The sequence below is a fragment of the Zingiber officinale genome, chromosome 1B (genome assembly GCF_018446385.1).
Source record: "Zingiber officinale cultivar Zhangliang chromosome 1B, Zo_v1.1, whole genome shotgun sequence".
In the NCBI taxonomy this organism is placed as follows: Eukaryota; Viridiplantae; Streptophyta; class Magnoliopsida; order Zingiberales; family Zingiberaceae; genus Zingiber; species Zingiber officinale.
The window spans coordinates 140,735,099-140,755,087 of NC_055986.1; the positions used below are offsets into that span (position 1 = coordinate 140,735,099).

Consider the following 19,989-nt stretch of genomic DNA (forward strand, 5'->3'; position numbering starts at 1 on the left):
GGACCTTATTAAGGATGCGCGCAAAGTGTGGTACAATACCGGGCCTAAAGCAAGTTGTTTATTATTTTCACTAGTTAAGTAATATAAGAATTTCAAAATTCATTGGTTGTCTTAGTGGAAGCTTCCTAAGTTCGAGAACTTGAGTTAAAAGGGCAACATTGATGAACTCTATAATATGTCAAGATTCCTGTTTTCTTTATATTACTAGCATGGTTTGAGTTGATGTTTTACATGATCAATATATTTTAAAATGCATGCCATGTATCTAATTCTGATTTATGTGTTTTAGCATGGATTACGGTCAAGTGTAAGTTTTGTGCTTTCCGCAATCAGTTTTTAAAAGAAAACATGTTCTCTTTAAATGCATCGTTTTGTGAGTAGATGGTACTTACTAAGCATTCGCTTATAGATTTACATTTCCTTATACTGCAGATAAAGGTAAAGAAAAGCTTGAGTAGGAGTAGGCAGCAGGAGCAGTGTTTTGTGTGTGTGTGTGTGCGCGATGGAACAGTGGAAGAAGATCTTGGAATTGGCTATGTTGTGCTAATGCATTTCTTTATTTCCGCTCCATTTGAAACACTAGTAATGGTTATTATGATGAATTTACAGTTTGATAGTAATTGGTGTGTCAAAGACTCCTCCTCAAGTAATAGGATAGAAGGGTAAGCCAAGGATGAGTACTCAGGGGAGAACAACCTCTCTTATGGAGCAAGGGGTGACCTCCGCACGGCCCGTGTCATGGCCGTGCGGACTCACACGGTCCCCTACCCCCTGCTCTCGGCCAAGGCGACACGGTCGTGTGGATTCACACGACCATGCACCTCTTCTTCTCGGCCCAAGGTGACATGGCTGTGTGGATTTACATGGCCGTGCACCTCTTCTTCTCGACCCAAGGTGACACGGCCGTGTGAATCCACACGGTCGTGCACCCCTTCCTATCTGTCAAGGTGACACGGTCGTGTGGGTTCACACGGTCGTGCACTTCTTCCCCTCGGCCAAGGGGACACGTCCGTGTGGATTCACACGGCCGTGTACCTCTCTCTCGGCCAAGGGGACATGGTCGTGTGGATTCACACGGTCATGCAGCTTTGCTTGGCTCCAAGTCATGTCTTAATAGTCGAACAAATGAAAGTAGACCTACAGGCTGAACCGTACATAATGTGTAAGAATGCTAAAAAAATTTTAGATATAAAGGAAGGGTAACGTCTGTCCAATTGTCCTGTAAGCTAAGGTTATAAGTAAGGACGGGTGTTACAACAAATGTACTAGGTCAAAATCATATCTTCCTAGACATCCATAGATAGAGCTTCTCTAACCTACTATCATCCAAAACTTCTCCAATGCTATTTTTCAAGTTAAACTTTTGTCCCTTTTTAATCTAATCCTAATTACCCTGCCGGGTAAATGATTATTTTGGAGGTGACAACTACCTTGGAGCCTCCCCTTGAATTATTGACCTTTTCAGTTAGGTTTTAGTTGTATGTCAATTTTTGTAGTTATTTGATTTGAATTTATTTTTTCTATTTGGGTTTGATTTGTTTGGCTTTATTTTACATGTTGGGGTTGAGTTTGATTTGCTTGATTTTAACCCATTCTTTAGTTTGGATTTTAGTTTTGAAGACTTATTTTGGTTTAGTTTTGAAAAATGTTTAGTTGGATTTGGTTTGAGATAATGAATTTCAGTTTTAGGTACATAAAACTGATTGAGTTCTACTTACGTGGTTAGACACGCTTTCGGAACCTCAAGCTTTAGTTTGTTTCTTATTTTGACTTATAAGTGATATAAATATTTTATTTGTTGAGCTGGATTTTTATCTAAGCCCAAATTTATTGTATACAGCTTTTTGGATTTTAATAATTAAATCCAAGTTTTTAGATCTAGTGGTGAAAGTTTCTAACAATCCTTTAAGTTTGTTAATTTTATTCTTTAATATTGTGTTTTCCTCCTCAAGTTTTACAACTTGATTTGGATTTGTAGTTTCAATCTGTTCTTTGAGGTGTTGATTTTCCTCAAGGAGTGTTTCATTTTGTTTTTCATATTTAATTAATTTTTTATTCAAAAACATAATTATTCTAAAGAATTTCGAGGTTAGGATAGAAGATACCTCGTTCGAACTTTCAGAAAAGAGTGCGAACTAGTGGCTTGATTCATCTTCGGACTCATCATCTTGTGTCTGTCTCGCTTTATGATTCCAGTCCGGATGCTATCAACGCAAGGTAGTTGTGATGTTCCTGATCTTCGACGTTCGATTCTTCGGAGGACACTTCATCCCATGCCACCTTCTCTTCTTCTTGCATTTTAATGTTAAGTAATTTATTCAAAATTGAATCCTTTTTAGTTACCTTTGCCTTGCTGGTGCCTTCGTGTAGTTCAATCAGTTTATCACAGATCTCCTTTGGGTTTTTATGTGGGTCGATGATGTTCAGTTCTTCCTTCGTTAGCCCACATTAGATTGTGTTGAGAGCTTTGAAGTCGATCTGAGCCTTCTTCTTCATTTCCGGATTCCAATTTTTCAAGTCCATTAGAATTCCGGCGTTGTCGACGGGCACCTTGTATCCTTTGGTGATGTTGAACCATTGATCGAAGTTGGCCTTCAGGTACACCTCCATCCGTTTCTTCCAATATGGGAAGTCATCACCATTAAAGAGGGGAGAATATACGGTAGAGTATCCCTCGTTTTGGGCCATGAACCTTGCACACAAAAGAGGAAAAGGCAAAAAAAACTCCCAAGACTAAGTCTTGGATTAGTAGTGTGGGAGAAGAAAAAAATATTAAGACTCGATTGGTGTTTTACCAATTCAAAGTCTTTTATAACAAAAAAAGTTATCCAAAAGGGTAATTGTACCAGTTTGGACTATACCGAAAAAGCTCAAAATTTGAAAAAGAGAAAAAAATCACCCCCTTGCTTGATTGGTGGTTGCACCAATTCAGAGCGGTACCTGCTCTGATACCACTTGTAGGATCGGAAAGAACACTTGAGGGGGGGGGGGGTGAATATCGATCGTCGAAAATTGAGAATGAATTAAATCGAAGTACGCAGCGGAAGAAAAATAAATCAATGCTAACAAATCGAGTTTTACTTGGTTCCGAGCCTTCAACGACTCCTACTATAAAATACAGGAAAAAAGGGCAAATAACCATAAGGGGATTTTTCAAAATATTTAGAAATTTTCTGAAAATTTTTCGGAGCTCGTATGACGAGTTTAAGGAGATCAAATATTGGGTCCCGGGAAAGCCTGTTTAGGCTACCCCATTTAAACGAGGAAAAGTTGATTTTCCTTTTTCTTTTTATTTTCTTTTTATTTTCTTTCTCCCCAGCCGCGACGCCGTTTCCTCCCTTTCCTAACCGGCGCCGCACGCGACGGTTACTTCCTCGCAATTAAAGCCACGATAGAGGGTTTCTTGCATCTCCTTCTTCTTCTTCTTCTTTTCTTCCCCGACAGCCGCTTTTCCCCAAATCACCGCGATCCCGACCTCTCTTCCCCCATCTCCCCTCTGTTCTTCGCCCCTTCTTCTTCTATGTTCCCTCTTTCTCTCGCAGACGAGTCGACGCCGACGGGAGTGGGACTTCTAGCTCCGGCGATCTTCTTCTGCCGGTGTCAATATCATAAGCTCAGATCCGACCGATGCTATTCCTCTTCGTGTTACAGACACAGTGTCATGTCTTCTTTAACTGACTCCCAACGCCACTGGATCAATCCAGATCCACTCGATCGCCGGCGTAGGTATGCTAATTTTTATCGAATCTTCCTCTTCTCTGGATTTCCACCGACTCGTGCCCTAGCACAGTTGGTGATTCTTTTTCTTCTCTTGATTCTCTCCAAACCGTGCCCTAGATTTGATCGTGCCACCGCCGAGTTCGCTTCGCCGACCTCCGCTTCTCTTTCCCTCCTCCCTAGCGCCGGTTGCCGCCACTGTGCCCTGATGACGCCGTTGCCGTCTCTTGACCTGAGCAGCGTCACCGTTTTTGTGCCCTAGCGTCGGTCGACTAGACATCCAGTGGCGAGCTTTTCTTCCCTCGTGCTACTGCCTCCGCACCTTCTCCCTCACTGTGGTCACACCTCCCGTGCCTTGCCTCCTCCACAGAGAAGACACAGATTCAAGGACAGAGAGTTGTGTGCCCTAGCCAAATTTTGGGAGAGGAATCCAGAGGGAGGTTTTGCTGTGGGTTGTTCTTGGGTACGACAACCCCTCTTTCCAGCATCAACAGGGAGCTGTAAATTGAGGTAAAGTGTAGGGGAATTTGATACAAATTGGTTAAGTGTGAATTAGGTATATGTTTATGTGTTGATTAGGGGTTTGCCCTAATTTAGGGTTAGAGATTTTATTTAGCTATTTATACGAATTTAGCTAAATAATATATATATATGTATTGTTTAACACAGGACTTTGACGCGAGACGAGTATCTTGACGTCGGATTTGGATTGGATTGGATTGGACCTTTCTATTGGAGGTGGGCACTTTGACTTATCTTTTTAGATATGTCATTTGATATGCATAGTAGTTTTTAACAAGTAGTAATAATTATGTTTCTTATCTGCATCAGTTTGTCACTATCGGATACCTATTACATGCTTGTTTTGCTTACTTGTTATGCATTCTATGTTAGTACCCACCTGATTTTATATGCTTATAGAGGTAGTGACATAATCATGCCTTATTATGTTCAGGACTTAGGTTTTTATACCTTATCTGACCTGTGTACCTAGATCATTGATTTGGTCCATTTGTCCTATGGTACACATTATATAGAGATTGATAGGTTCAGGATATTTCCATGTTTAGTGTCATACACCATCTCGCATGATTGCATGCTGTGCGATAGTCGGCTCCATTATTGTTGAGCACATCTCCAATTACATGGATCTGCACACACAACCACTCATGGGTTAGTGATTTTTATCAAGCAGGGTGTGTTGCAGCAGGTTGCTATGTCAAGGGCTCCGTTGGTCCACTCATGAGTAGTGTGACGCAGCATGGTAGCAGGACAATGATCCCTCTCTGAACTTGCTCAGGGAGATGAGAGCATTGAGCTCCCCCACTTATGATTTGGGGTAAGGAGGATAGGTATACTCCGACAGCATCCCATCCACTCGGTCACTCAGGAGCAGTGATGGCAGAGTGCACGGTTGTCACAGCTCTACCCACTCGATCTCACCATCGTGTGTGAGACGGCAGACTACAGTAGGGGTGACCAGGACATGTCATTGGCATCATACGCATTGATGCATTTATTGCTTGTGTTTGCTGCACTTATATGCTGCATATTTGGTGGATGCATATGTTTGACATGCATACAAGATTTCTATACCTCTCGGTTTATTATCCATACACCAGGTCCTGGTTAGTACAGATACTCCCTATTCCTTTCAGTTTGCATTTATCATTCCTATATCTGGAGACTGTACGCATAATTATTGCTATTGTTATTTCTTACTATGCATGTCAATAGTTACCTGCTGAGGAGTTGACTCACCCCATGCTATTACTATTTTCAGGTTGAGGCTGTCCGGAGAATTCCAATCGCTAGTCCCCCTGCAAATCGCAAGGATATTTATTTGGTCATTTGATTTTTCTTATGATGCTATATAGACTACGTTTTAGACTTGTACTAGTTTTGTTCTATGGATTGCTGTATGGTCTTTTATTTGTCGATGAGTTTTCTTTTTATATTTATTTGGTTATATTCTGCTACATGCCTGCCTGGACGGCAGAAGAGGTGAGTTGATTTTATTTGTGTCGTTGTGATTTATGTTTTATGAGTGTAGTTGAGTAGGATATAAGTTTTGAGCTTTATGGGTATAATTGAGTAGGATTTTTAAGATGATTTTCCTTATCGTTGCATTAGTTTAGTTTACTATTAAACTGCGTGGTATGTTATCATATATATATTGTTCTGGTCGTATTGGCCGAGTATGAGTATGTTGTAGGAAGTTTCAGATTGTCACCCGTACAGGGGAGATGCTGCCAAAATTTCTTCTGGTAGGGACTCCCCCCGGGGTGTGCCACCTACTCCAAGACCTGCAGTCGTTGAGTGCTTTCATTGGACAATTCACTAACAGTTCGCAAAAAGTTTACAGGAGTTAATTACAAGAACTGGAAATAAAAGTTACCAATAACAACAAAATGAGACTCTTAGTTGCAAGTTATCGTAGGAGCTTTACAATATCGCATGAGCTTTTTTGGAGCACCGAACAAGAGAAAAATTTGTCGTGGTTGTTGTTCTGAAGCTCCGGATCGAAGGCCTTTAAATAGTTCCATTTCGGCCACCTGAAACCCCTCCAAACGGCTCGGAGTCTTGGCGCTCGGAGTCCTTTTCTTTAGCAGCCTTCTCCCTACAAGAAAATGTTAGCCCGGGCAATAAAAATTATATCTACCCTGTAAAACAGAGTTAGCACAACATAGCAGATAGGGTAGTAATTTGATCATGTCTCCTCAAGATCAGAATCTAGTCAAGATCTCAACTTAGGCTTCCCAAATGGATCTAAGTTGGATTGACGCCTACAGTTCCCTCAATGGGGAGTGCGTCCTAACTAGATCTCTCCTTTAGTTGCTTACTTTCACTTACCAACTACAGTTACTTGACTTGCCTCTGACTCGCCTCTGACTCGCCAGGTCTTCGGTCGGTTGTCGGGTCCCGCGGAACCAACCGAACTTCCTGCCAGATATTAGGCCCCGCGGATCTATCTGGACTTCTCACCAGCTATCAGGGTCGTAGACCTAGTTAGATTTCAACTTGGTGTAAGGTCCCTCAGACCAGTCAACTCCTGCATACTTGTAGAGTAGTTAGACAAACAACACATCTAACTTTAACCTATTTGTCATACATCAAAACCAAATTATTAGTGCAATCTGCACCAACACTTTCTGTCATCTTCAACCCAAATAATTTCTACATAAGATACAACTTATTTGTCAACGACTTTGACATGTAAGGCTTTCTAGCTTTTGCCAAATTGTCATCGGTGATTCCTTGTCTATGATATGGGACATCACATCATCCGTAAGATAAAGTTTGGTCATTGTCACTGCCTTCGCCTGAAACTCCTCCCAATCCATCCTTTCCATGATTTTTTGTTTCTTTTCTTCTAACGCCTTCACCATGCCTTATTGCATCAACAAGTCATTAACCCTCCTCTGCCATAATCCAAAGTTTCTAGTTTCGTTAAACTTTATCAAATCAAATTTTGTAGAAGATGTCCTCGACATGCTGAAAACCATTGCATTGATATCAATTGTTGCACCTTGGGCAACAACCTCTCCAACTCCAGTTATGGGAGAAGAGGAGAGACAAAAGAAGATCGTAGCAACAAGGCAACGAAGGAATCTCATCAAGAGAACATGAAAAAGCATCGAACACGAGGAAGAAACAATAGAGAATTATCATGGTTCGGTGGTATGTTCACTCCACGAAAACGGCCGAAATTTTATAAAAATTCTCTCAACTATATATATATATATATATATATATATACGGAAATGTTAGCCTGCGGTGCTTATGCTGCGGCATCGGTGCGGTTTAGTCCACGTATATTCCTGATCGGTCTCTGGACCGATCAGGAAACCTCCTGATCGGTCTACAGACCGATCAGGGAAACTCCTGATCGGTCAGGGAACCTCCTGACCGATCAGGGAAACTTCTGATCGGTCTGTAGACCGATCAGAAAATGATCTGATCGGTCTACAGACCGATCAGGAGGTTCCCTGATCGGTCACCAGATCGATCAGGAAGGCAACCGCATCAAAATCGCAAGAAATACACCGCAGGAGATCATTTCTCTCTCTCTCTCTCTCTCTCTATATATATATATAATCCTATTTTCTAGGTTTTTTGTTGCTTCTCGAATGAGACACGGCTAGGTTGTGCCTGGCTTTGTCGCTCATCCAGATCCGGACACGACCAAGCCATGTCAATGCATGGGAACGCCCATGCTTGGGAGTGTCGCACCTCCAGAACCAGACATGACCAGGCCATGTCCGATGGGCATGTCCTTGCCTAAGCATGCCACACCTCCAAAACCAGACACAGCTCACTCGTGCCAAGTCATATCCCTTCTTCTCTTTTTCACGACATCCTTTGTATCAGTCATCGTTCAAATATGAATCTCTCGTCAACAGATAATTTAAATCATAGTTATTTTATACCGTAATAATTTTGAACAAAATAAATAAAATAGTGTTAAAAAAATATTTTTCAAATAAAAAGTGTTGAAGCATCCTTTTAATATATAAAGCTCTTTTGATTAGGGGGAATCTTTTTATTTACCCTCAACTAAATTCATATAAATAACATAATTAATTATCTAAACATTAATATAATTTGCTTATTAAATTTAAGTGAGATGGAAAACGTCGATCGATGCAAACTAGATTCATGCATCTCGTGCTGCCGCTGTCTATTTTATGTCAGTGATAAATCATATGCATCACATGCTATGTTTTTTATTATTACAAAAAGTATATATAAATGTTGAAATAGACAAAAGATAATTATAACATGACTACTAAATATAAATTTATTTCTGTATCACATCAATTCAATTGTGTAACCTCGTATACTGGTATATGAATAATGCTTCAATACGTAATTATAAAATTGCCTTCTTCGCAAGCGTGTGAAATCATTTAAGAACAAGTTTGAAGTATGGAAAAAATTAATTACACTGCTGGAAAACTACACGATGACTAATACACCAAAGATACGATAGATTATAATACCCATTGAATATTGTATAATAATACTGTCCCACAAATATTCCATATGCTTGCAGAATACAGTTGACAGTTGACACTGCGGCGACGGGTGTTTTGGAATCATCGGTGCCTCCAAGAATGAAACAATGACGTCCACATGATCGTCTCGCATGCGATAACAAAGTAACGTGTTATATGAGAATGCGACGTGGAGAACAAATTAATGTATTATATTATATAGCGAAATGACTGGGATGAACAGTGGCTGATCCCTTCGATCCAGTGCTACATCATGTTGCATAAACTGTAGTTGCAATTGCGTACGCTTAACATTCTTGCATTTATATCGATCGTCGACGGAGTTTATAGCAGTTGATAGATGCATAGTTTTATAATTAGTGAATAGCTTTACGAGTTGGTAGTTAGCTATCTTTGGAATAGCTATTTTATAACTAATTACTAAATCATCTCATCCTCACCGGTGGCTTATATTCCAAGTTAATTAACTTCATGTGAAATTTAAAATTTAATTTTTAAATGTTTTTTTTTTCATTTTATTTTATGTAAGGAAATGAGTTGAATTCGATTCATCTGTCAGCTTAGTCGTTTCCTTCACTCGGCGGGCAGCCACAGCTGCCCTACCGAAGCCGTAGCTGCGTCCTGCTCTCACGCGCTCACATGCCGGGAGACATTGTCAGAGACTCAGAGCTGCTTCATAAAGCAGACAATTTTCATCTTCTTTTGTTATATCTATAAAGTTTTTTAGCTTTTGTTTGATTAACTAATTAACTAAACCACACACCAATGTTGCACAAGTGTGTTAAGAGACTTTAGCTACGGGTTTACTTTATAATTTATCTTCATTTATAGGAAGAATCCTGAAGAATATTCAGGATGAGCATAATCAACTTTACGTTAAGAGATGAGATAAAAGAGTTCAAAAAAAAAAAACTTAATTAAGAGACAATAGATTCGGATTAAAACTTTCCAGTCACATGCCTTGCACATGCATCAATGTGGACTCCATTAAGTTCTATTGACAATGCTTCAGAGGAAAAAATTATTTTAAAAAATGTATAATTGATTAGAACCAACTGAGAAGTGAGAAATGCTGCTCTATAAATTCACTCTTTTAATCTGCCAACCACCGCGGCACCGCACCCCTCTTTTTTCAGCTGTTTGGTAGTTGAGCTTTCTCTCTCTATTCTCTCTCTTCTCTCCATCCCCTCACCAAAACCTCCGTCGTACCCTTTTCTTCCACTTGCAGAACAATCCTCCTCCTTCTTACTCCATCATCCATGGTTGTGGTGGTTGCAATGTGATCCAAGCAAGAAGGTGTAGTTGTGTGCTTAGTCTTTATTGGGTCATTGCAATCCTTTTTGGATGCCAGGAATGGCTTCCAGAGTTCAGCAGCAGCCAGCAGCCAGCAATGAGGAGGGCGTGCGGCAGCGCGTGAACCGATGCATGATGAAGCTGTCGGACCGCGACACCGAGGCGATGGCCGCGTCGGAGCTCGACGCCATCGCCAGGGGGCTTACTGACGACGCCTTCCCCCCTTTCCTCTCTGCTATAGCCGACGCGCGGCCGACCGACAAGACGCCGCTCCGACGTCACTCCCTCCGCCTCCTCTCCCTCCTCTCTCATTCCCACCCGGCCTCCGCAGTCGCCCCCCATCTCCCCCGTATGCTCGCGGCTGCCCTCCGCCGGCTGCGTGATCCGGACTCCTCCGTCCGCGGCGCTTGCGTAGAAGCATTGCGCTCCATGGCTGCCGCGCACCCGCCGGCCCTCGCCTCAGTCCTCCTCCGTCCGTTGTCCGAGGCCCTCCTGCACGAGCAAGACCAGTGCGCGCAGACCTCTGCCGCGCTCTCCCTCGCCGCGGCCGTCGATGCCGCCACGGCGTCCGACCTGGACCCCGATCTCGCCCACCACCTCCAGCGCCTCCTCCCCCGCCTCGTGAAGCTCCTCCGTAGCAACGCGTTCAAGGCGAAGGCCGCACTTCTCTCTCTCCTGGGCAGTGTCGCCGGGGCCGGTGGCGCTGCGACTGCTCAGCTTGTCGCCCTGCTCATCCCCTGCCTCGTGGAGTCCCTCGCAAGCGAAGACTGGGCTACAAGGCTGCCGCCGAGTCTCTCTCCCTTCTTGCCCTCAAAGAGAAGGAATTGTTGAGTGGATTTAGGTCCTCCTGCATCTCTTCTTTTGAATCGAGGAGGTTCGACAAGGTCTGACTCGAATAGGATTACCGTCATATTTGAAACCCTTAATCTCTTTATTTTCAATGAGTTTTACTCTTCGATTCTTGAAACAATGTAGGTGAAGATTGTGAGGGATTCCATGAATCGGATGCTGGATGTGTGGAAGGACATTCCTGAGGTTCCTGAAAGCGAAATCAAACCTCAATCGCAGCAGGCGAATTCTTCCACCAGAGGTGATGAATCTACTCCCTTCCTCCGATATTCCTCAAGGAGTATCAAAGTTAGGTTAAAACATTTGACGTTTACCTTCATTTTCTATTTGACAGAGACAATGGCGGGTGTGCGATTCCCGTCACCTGCAGCCGCCTCTTCGATTCAATCAGCAAAAAACGTTTCTTCAAGCAGATCACCTCCACCTGCTGCATCACCCATCCCTACGTCGCGAACCAATGTTCCCTCAATTAGGAACAAGAAATTGTCCCCACCTTTGTTCCGCAAAGCTGAACAGAGACCTTCTAATTGGAGAGTAGAAATCCCTGTCTCTGTTTCTCCAGGAGAAGTTGTCGATCACAAACAGTTGCCAAAATATCGGAAACAAGAACCAAAAGGCAATGTCAGGTCCAGATTAGAAGCACGCCGAGTGCTGTTTGAAGGAAACTCAGAAGACAAAGGGAATAAGTTAGCATCGCATGTTGTTCCTTTCCAGGAGACTGCCCAATTGGAACAAGCCATAGGATCTTACATCAAAGAAGATGATCTAAATGCTGGACACAAGGTTGGCAATCTGTCTACTATAAGGATGCAGTTGGTGCAAATTGAGAACCAGCAATCCAATCTATTAGAGCTTCTCCAGGTATAATTACTTTCAGATGCAAAGTTGCTTTTGTTTAGGGTGTCTTCTTATATTTGTTAATTGAATGTGGTTGTCGTAGACTACCGTATCCTCTGTTTATTTGTTTATCTTTCATGATTATGTTATAGTTTTGCTTAAATATTTTGTGCCTTTAACTTGTTGGCGACTTCTTGATATTTAATTATATATTAAGAATCCTTATTTGAATATGCTGGACTAAGAACTGGAGTTTTGCGCACTCTCTTGCTCTTCCTAGTTCCTTAAAGAGTATTCTGGTTTTACATCTAAAACTACTACATTTATATTTCTCTACACTTTTATTATTTTGATAATGTTTGCCTATAATTTGGTGTTCGTCTTTGATTTCAGTGCTATGCTAATTGTCTGATATCTTGTTCCTTTAAACTTTACTCTAGACAAAATGTTCTAATTTGAAACTAACGTTCTAATTGGTATTTTCTTTAGAAATTCATTGGAAACTCACAAAATGTGCTTCATTCTTTGGAAACAAGAGTCCATGGCCTTGAGCTAACATTGGATGAGATCTCTCGTAATTTTACATTATCTTCTTTGAGGATGGCAAAAGATGATCCTACTTCAAACACATGCTGCAGATTACCTGGTACAGAATTCCTAAGTACTAAATTTTGGAGGAAGATTGAAGGCAGAAACTCCACTAGATTATCTGTTTCAGAACTACAAAATTCCAACGGCAGAGAAACTAGGAATTCCTATCAATTGGATAAGTGGAGGGTTGGAGTGCAGGGTGGGCTTGTTGTCAATCCCTTGGCAGAGATTAACTCTCAGTCAGTTGGGAGCTCAGAGTCTATTCAAGTTAAAATGCTAAACAGTGTGTCACATGAGAAGGAGATTACACATGCTCATCCAATCAAGTAGTAGGATAAGAATCCTGAAATGATATGGTACTGGAAGCATCAGTGTTCCTTAGTACTTAATTTCTATTGCTGATCTCTTTTGTTCTCTTTTGTCGATTCAGGAGAGGAAATTGATATCTAAGAGAATTTAGTCAGAAGTTCTGGAGCTATATGGAGAGATGTTTAAATCCCAACTCATTGTTTTGGTTTGGGATATCCGAAGACAACATAAAACAAATTACTTGACGATAGGAGCTCCGATATTTTGCTGAGCATTTTGTGTTCTTTGTTTGGTCAATCCTTCTTCCAACAACCGTGAATGTGGTCGGCACTTCTTAAAGACCGTAAAATCAAACTTCCATGAGGTATTGTACATACAGCAAACTATGAGTATGGTATTGTTGGTGTGGTTCTGAAAAATCACGTAAGATTTTTTTTATGTGAAATGAAGACTGAGATGTAATCCGTTATTCTTGCATGCTAAATAGTTTTAATGATGGGCAATATGTTGGATTAAGATCTGTTAGGTGGACTAATTTGTTAATTAGTAACACATGGATTTGTCATTGTAGACAAACCCATTAAAGGTGATATAATTTATTGTTTTAATCACAGGTTTGTGTAATAGCATTGATGAGCTCTCCAGGGGCATGGTTGTGTTGGCTACTATAGGATAGATATTACTACAATGGACAAGGGATCGAATCTTGATAAAGTTGAGAAAAATGCCCTCCCAATAATGGCCAATTGCAGCTTCCCAATTTACCTGGGGCTCCTAGGAAAAAGAATTTCACTTTTGCTATAATTAATGGACTACTAACAGATTTGAGCCTGATATAATGGCTATGTTACGCTCCCCCCTCCACGCCTTTGTTGTGCCCTTGAGGGTGGTGGCCGAGGTGGAAAGAGGTGATGCCTCGTGAGTAGATATGACCACGGTTCGGAATCGGTAGTTTAGAATCGTCGGTTCAACGATTCTTGTGGTATAAACATCTTACTATTTAATTAAGAATCTGAACCTTTAATAATTAATTTTGGTTAAGTCCAAAATTAAATTACGTTAGTGTTCTTTTTTTCTTTTCAAAATAATTTTAAGGCTTATTAGTATTTTTTTATTGTTTTTTATAATAAAAAAAAAATATATACTAGTTCTCTTTAGTCTTACATCTTAGGATAGATAATATCGCGAGTGGAGAACCTTCTATAAATACATTGGGCTGACAACATTTAAAAAATACCTTTCTCGATCTTTTGATCGAATGTAGAATTTGTTCTTATCAGTTTAATAAATGATATAAAAAATTAAATTAATTTTTTATAAGGGAGAGTCTATTACAGTGATTTACTATTGGGGCTCTTAAGTGTCGCCCTTGCGTTGTACTATTGCATAGGCCTAGTGCACTCTTACCAAATCTAATTTATAGGTCTTAGGCACTAATTTAAGTGTATTCATACATTATATTATACTAGTGATCGTGCATCGCATATGTAAATCACATTGACCCTTTATAATGAAATTATATTAATTAAAGTATTTTAGCATTAAAATACTAAAGTAGAGTCATTAGGGTAAAATACCTAACTTTTAAAAATCTGAATTATTTGGATCTATGAAAATCCGAATTGTTTGGAGAATTAAGAATTAATTATTTGGGTAAGATTCGTTAGACTCATGGCAAGGGTGACACTTGAGAATCCCAGCAACAAATTACTGTAACGAACTTCCCTATGAAAAAAATTAATTTAATTTAATATTATACTTATCTTAGTAAAAAAACTAAGAAAAGTATATTTTTTTAATATTATCGGCCTAAAATATTTATAGAAGCTTTTTTGATTATAGTGTTGTCAATTCTAAGATGTGGGACTTTATATTTTTTTATATAAAACAACTAGAGAAAATTAATGATGAGAAAAATTCATAATAATACGCCGCAGCTGAGTCTCGAATTCTAGATCACTGATTATTTCGCTTGTGAAATTACTAATAAATCTTGGAATTATTTTTATGTGAATAGAAAAAAGGATATTAACGTAAATTTCATTTTAAGTTTCACCAAAATTAATTAATAAAGGGGAAAGATTTTTAACAAAATAGTAAGATATGTAACACGATGACTTGTATATGTATGAGTTTTGATATCTTCCACACCTTGAGAGCACTCAAATGTTATTCCCAATTTAATTTTTTTATTGAATACTATAATTCAATGCTTAAATCCTAAAAACAAAAAGTTTATCGGCATAACTAGAAGTTCTAAAAAAAAAATACAAAAATCAACGTTTTGCTGATTATTTGTGCCGTCCATGAATGCCACCAGGATATCTTAACTCTGACGGCTATCTTAACTTTTCCCATTAGATCAAAATTTCGGAGTCGTTTCCCTCACACCTATAAAAGATCAGGCCCTGCGGCTAATTAGATTTTGATCTTCAGGTTCTTCTAACAACAATGAAAAGAGAATGTCTCTGGATTTAAGTATAGAGTTTCCGTTATATTTAGGTTTCACATATTTAGTGTAGATCTAGGGGCGGATTTACCCTAAGACTGGGGGCGTAGCCTCCGGGACTTAAATTACGACCTTAACATAGGTCACCGCCACTGAGAAAACAAAAAAGGCAAGTGAGGAGATAGAAGAGTGGGAGAAGACAGAGGAAGAGCGAGAAGAAAGAGACAATTGAGAGTAGAAAGAGAGATTTGGTCTCTCTTTTGTCTCTCTTTTGTTTTCCTTCTTGTTTATGGATTAAATAAATTATTTAATTAAAAAATTAGAATTTTTTTAGTAATGATTGAAGTGTTTGAAGATTTCAACGGGTGGGTGGTTAAATGTATTTATGCTAATTTTATGTTCACCCTTGAAGTTTTAGAAATTCTTATATTTTTATTAAAATTATAAGCCAATAAGATCTAATAATTCTTTAATCTTCGGGAGTAATTCGGAAAACAATTTTACGATTAGAGAATTTATCAACATAGAAATTAATAATTAGCACAAACTTCCATAATGGAGGATTTAGAGCTAAAACTTGTTAATTTAATATTGTTTGTGATAACTATAGGAAGAGACACATTAACAAAAATATTCTTTCAAAATTACAGACTATTTACATAAATTCATGAAACAATAATTATTCTTGATTTATGAAATAGGAAAGAAGAATAAGATAAAATATAAAAATTGTTTATCCTATAAGTTGAAACTCTTCGATTCTTCTCTTAAATCTACTTTGGTCCCTTCGAAGATAATTGTATATAATTGATTTGATGGTATTCGTCACTTAGTATAGGACCCCCAAATCCTTTGTAGATCTCTGACAAAATTCTAAGTCGTTTGAATCATTTGTCAATTCATATGCTATAGCGTGATCTTAAATACGATTGAGTATCTATTCTAATCTGCCACAAAAACTTTTCTTTCTTCCGATTTCTCAAATTGTAACTACAATTAACGCTGCCGAAAAACAAAACAAAGTTTTAAAATTTTTTCATGCCATAACAGTAGAACAGAAAAACGGAAGGCAGGAACATAGACAAACAGGGAAGAATAATAAGATGAAATACAAAAGTTGTCCACCTTGCAAGTTAAAGCTCTTCGATTCTTCTCTTGGAATCTGTTTTGATCCCTCTGAAGATAAATGTACATAATTGATTTGATGGTACTCGTCGTTTAGTATGCGACCCCCCAAACCTTGTGTAGATCTCTAACAAAATTCTGGATGGTTTGAATCATTTGTCAATTCATATGCAGTAGCACGATCTTAAATATGATCGAAAATCATAAACAATAAAGCATCAGAGTCTTTCTACCTGCTGACCACTGACCATGCCTTAAATGCCTTAGAACTTTTCCCTCGTATCCAAGGGTGGTTTCTTTCATTTTTCTTAGAAATTGATTTGTTCCGCCAGAAATCCAAATTTGTTCATGATCCAGTGAACATTTTTTTTTCTTGATTAGATTTGAAGTTTGTTGGGTTCGAGTTCGTCTCGGGATAGTTTGGGCTTTGGGGCTCCAATGCAATGAAGATTTAGGGGTGTATTCATTCTAGATTTTTAATGACATTTAATGATTTTTTTTAAATAATAGATTTTTTAGAGTGGGTAGATTTCTATTGATTTTAATAGAATTCCACATACTTATAAACAGAATTTCATAGACTCTTGTTAACTTTTTGCAAGATTTTTATAGACATTTGTAATATTTTCATAGAGTTCTGTGGATTTCTTCTGTCTCAAAGGTTCTCGCATCAGTGTCATCTCCTAGTCCAATTACGTATTTTCTTGTAGCAATTCAATTCCCAACTACAAGTCTTAAGTCTTCATAATTCTCAAAAGTATCAGTCCGATAATGCTCATGTTTAGGGTGAGATTGTCAAAGAATAAAAATCATAAGTGTAATTCAAATTCTAATTGTAAATATACAGTTTATTATTCTAACATTCAAATAATCCTCCCATACTTCATCGCTAGCCGTGAATTTCTTTGTCATAGAATCCCATCCAAACCCAGAACTAAAATGTATAAGTTTACAGTAGTTGTTATATCGTTGTTTGAACCACTTCAAACTGCTTTGATACTGTGCAAAAGTCTTTTCACATCCAAGTTTTGTATTAAGAGTGTGAAATATTTTTATTTCCACTGTTCTTTTGTTCAACACATCATTCCTATCACACCATCCTCGCATTGCAGCATCAACCATAGGTTTTAATAATTCATTGCTCTCCTTAGTAGTCCATATATTATATTTTGCTTGTGAATCTCCCATTGATAGTACTTCTTTAGCATGCATAAGATAGAAAAATGGTGGATGAGCACATATATATAACAATATTCTTTGTTGTTTTATATAATAGAAGTTTGCCTTATGCGACCAATTAAACAGAAAAAGAAAACTTCAATAATCAAATGCTTCTTAATTTATTAATTTCACTATTATTAATTTATTAAATCATATGAGGTTTTCATTAACTCCTTCAATGAAAATAAAATACTATGTTATTTATATGCTCTCCCTAATGCCTCAAAGTTCATACCATTCTCGGTTACATATTTGCACATGTTTATTGATTCTGTCTGAGAAGCTTGACAAGACGGAGATCCGGGAGAAAAAACCTACCGCTGGTGAAGGATGATACCTGTAGAACAATGATCCAAGAAACCCAAAGCGGATCGGGAAGAATAGGATCACCGAATGCCCTCCTTGTATGAAGACCCGATGACGAGAAAGAAATCCAATCGAAGAGAAACCCAAATTCGGAGCTTCCAAGACTTCCTGCGCACAAGAGACCAGCCAACACTATCGTCAGTGACCTAAGACCGGGGTAGGAATCCCTGGATAGGTCCTCCGACGCTCAAGTTAGTGATCTCTCTTGGTGTGTCCGAAGGAGGAAGAAGATGAACAGTGGTTGAAAATTAGGGTTATGAATGTGCGCAATGATGTGAACTTACCTTGTCAACGGAGAGGATTCCCCTTTTTATACCACTTCATATAACCTCCGTAGTCATGAAGTGGACCCCGGTTTGTTAGAGTTTGTTATGAGATGACGTAAGCTACGTACTTGTGGTAAACGACTTTTAAGGAATCTTTTTTGTACCCCAGATATACCTTCTTTGTCGTCTAGTACCTGCAAAATAATCTAAAAACACATTTCCCGCCAAAACATATAACACCTGTCATACAATCATATACTGCAAATATCTTCTTGCATCGCTTTATTTGAAATATTACTTCTCCTTTGTTTCACAAGTTCTTTTAAAGTATTTCTACCTTTCCTACTCATCCCTCCTGTTTTTACTACATCATAGATAACTTAATATACTAATGTTTCTTGTATTGATCGAGACTGAGCTTAATTAGGTTTGATCAATTATTATTACCTCTTATGAGGCTCCTGGGGTAATGCTCGTCCGGTTTCCTTTATGTTTATTATTCTAGTTAGCCCTAGGCTATATTTTATCAAGTATCATTTCAAGATATTAGTCAACCCGGTCAGTATTGACTTTCCTTCTTAAAGGCATGTCTCAGTCGATACTAGTCTACTCACTCGGAAGTATATCCCAGCCGATATTGGCCTTCTTTCCTGAAGGTATGTCTCGCTCGATATTGGTCTACCTCCTTTGAGGTATATGCGGATCGTTATGGGTCTTCCTCCTTGGAGGCATATCCCTGTCGATATTAGTCTACCTCTTTTGAGGTATATCCCGGCCGATATTAGCCTATCTCTTTTGAGGTATATCCCGGCCGATATTGGCCTACCTCCTTTGAGATATATCCCGGACAATATTGGCCTACCTCCTTTGAGGTATATCCTGACTGATATTGGCCTACCTCCTTTGAGGTATATCCCGACCGATATTGGCTTTTCCTTCCTGAAGGTATGTCTCGCTCGATATTGGTCTACCTCCTTTGAGGTATATGCTGATCGATATGGGTCTTCCTCCTTGGAGGCATATCCCGGCCGATATTGGCTTACCTCCTTTGAGGTATATCCCGACCGATATTGACCTTTCCTTCCTGAAGGTATGTCTTGCTCGATATTGGTCTACCTCCTTTGAGGTATATGCTTATCGATATGGGTCTTCCTTCTTGGAAGCATATCCCGGCCGATATTGGCCTACCTCCTTTGAGGTATATGCCGACCGATATTGGCCTTTCCTTTCTGAAGGTATGTCTCGCTCGATATTGGTCTACCTCCTTTGAGGTATATGCTGATCGATATGAGTCTTCCTCCTTGGAGGCATATCCCGGCCGATATTGGCCTACCTCTTTTGAGGTATATCCCGTCCGATATTGGCCTATCTTCTCCGTTTGGTTATCTCCTTTCTTTTCCTTATCGGGGGCCCATGAAACTTAACCCATATTATTTATGAAAGCAAGTCATCATGTATAAAAATGCATGATCATGTGTTGACTTCTACCTTCATAGTATAATTAAAAATTGACAAATAATTGATATCTTCTTTGATCCTTTGATCTTTGCTAAAATGAATATTAGAAATTGTATAACATAGAGCAGCTACTCCATTTTTTCCAAATTACATAAATCTAAAATCATCAACATTTCAAAATCAATTTTGAGTTACAATGATGCAAAAACAACCACCTATGAACCACAAAAGAAGAATATTTTATACGAAGTCTACGATTAAATTTCCATACACAAATTGTGCTCCATAAAATAAAAAATGAAATCGAACACCCACTAAAAAATGAAATCAAACAAAAAATTCTACTCCACTATTCATATAATAGTAATTGTTAGAGGTATAACAAATTCTACGATTAATTTTCCATATACAGATTGTGCTCCGTAAAATAAAAAATGAAATCGAACACCCACTAAAAAATGAAATCAAACAAAAAATTTTGCTCCACAAT

The 19,989-nt window shown here is 39.0% G+C and overlaps 2 pseudogenes; both read left to right on the plus strand.

Annotated features, from left to right (window-relative positions):
• Positions 1 to 9,843: 9,843 nt before the first annotated feature.
• Positions 9,844 to 13,130, plus strand: LOC121982410 (annotated as a pseudogene).
• A 717-nt stretch (positions 13,131 to 13,847) lies between these two features.
• Positions 13,848 to 14,020, plus strand: LOC121994410 (annotated as a pseudogene).
• Positions 14,021 to 19,989: the final 5,969 nt, after the last annotated feature.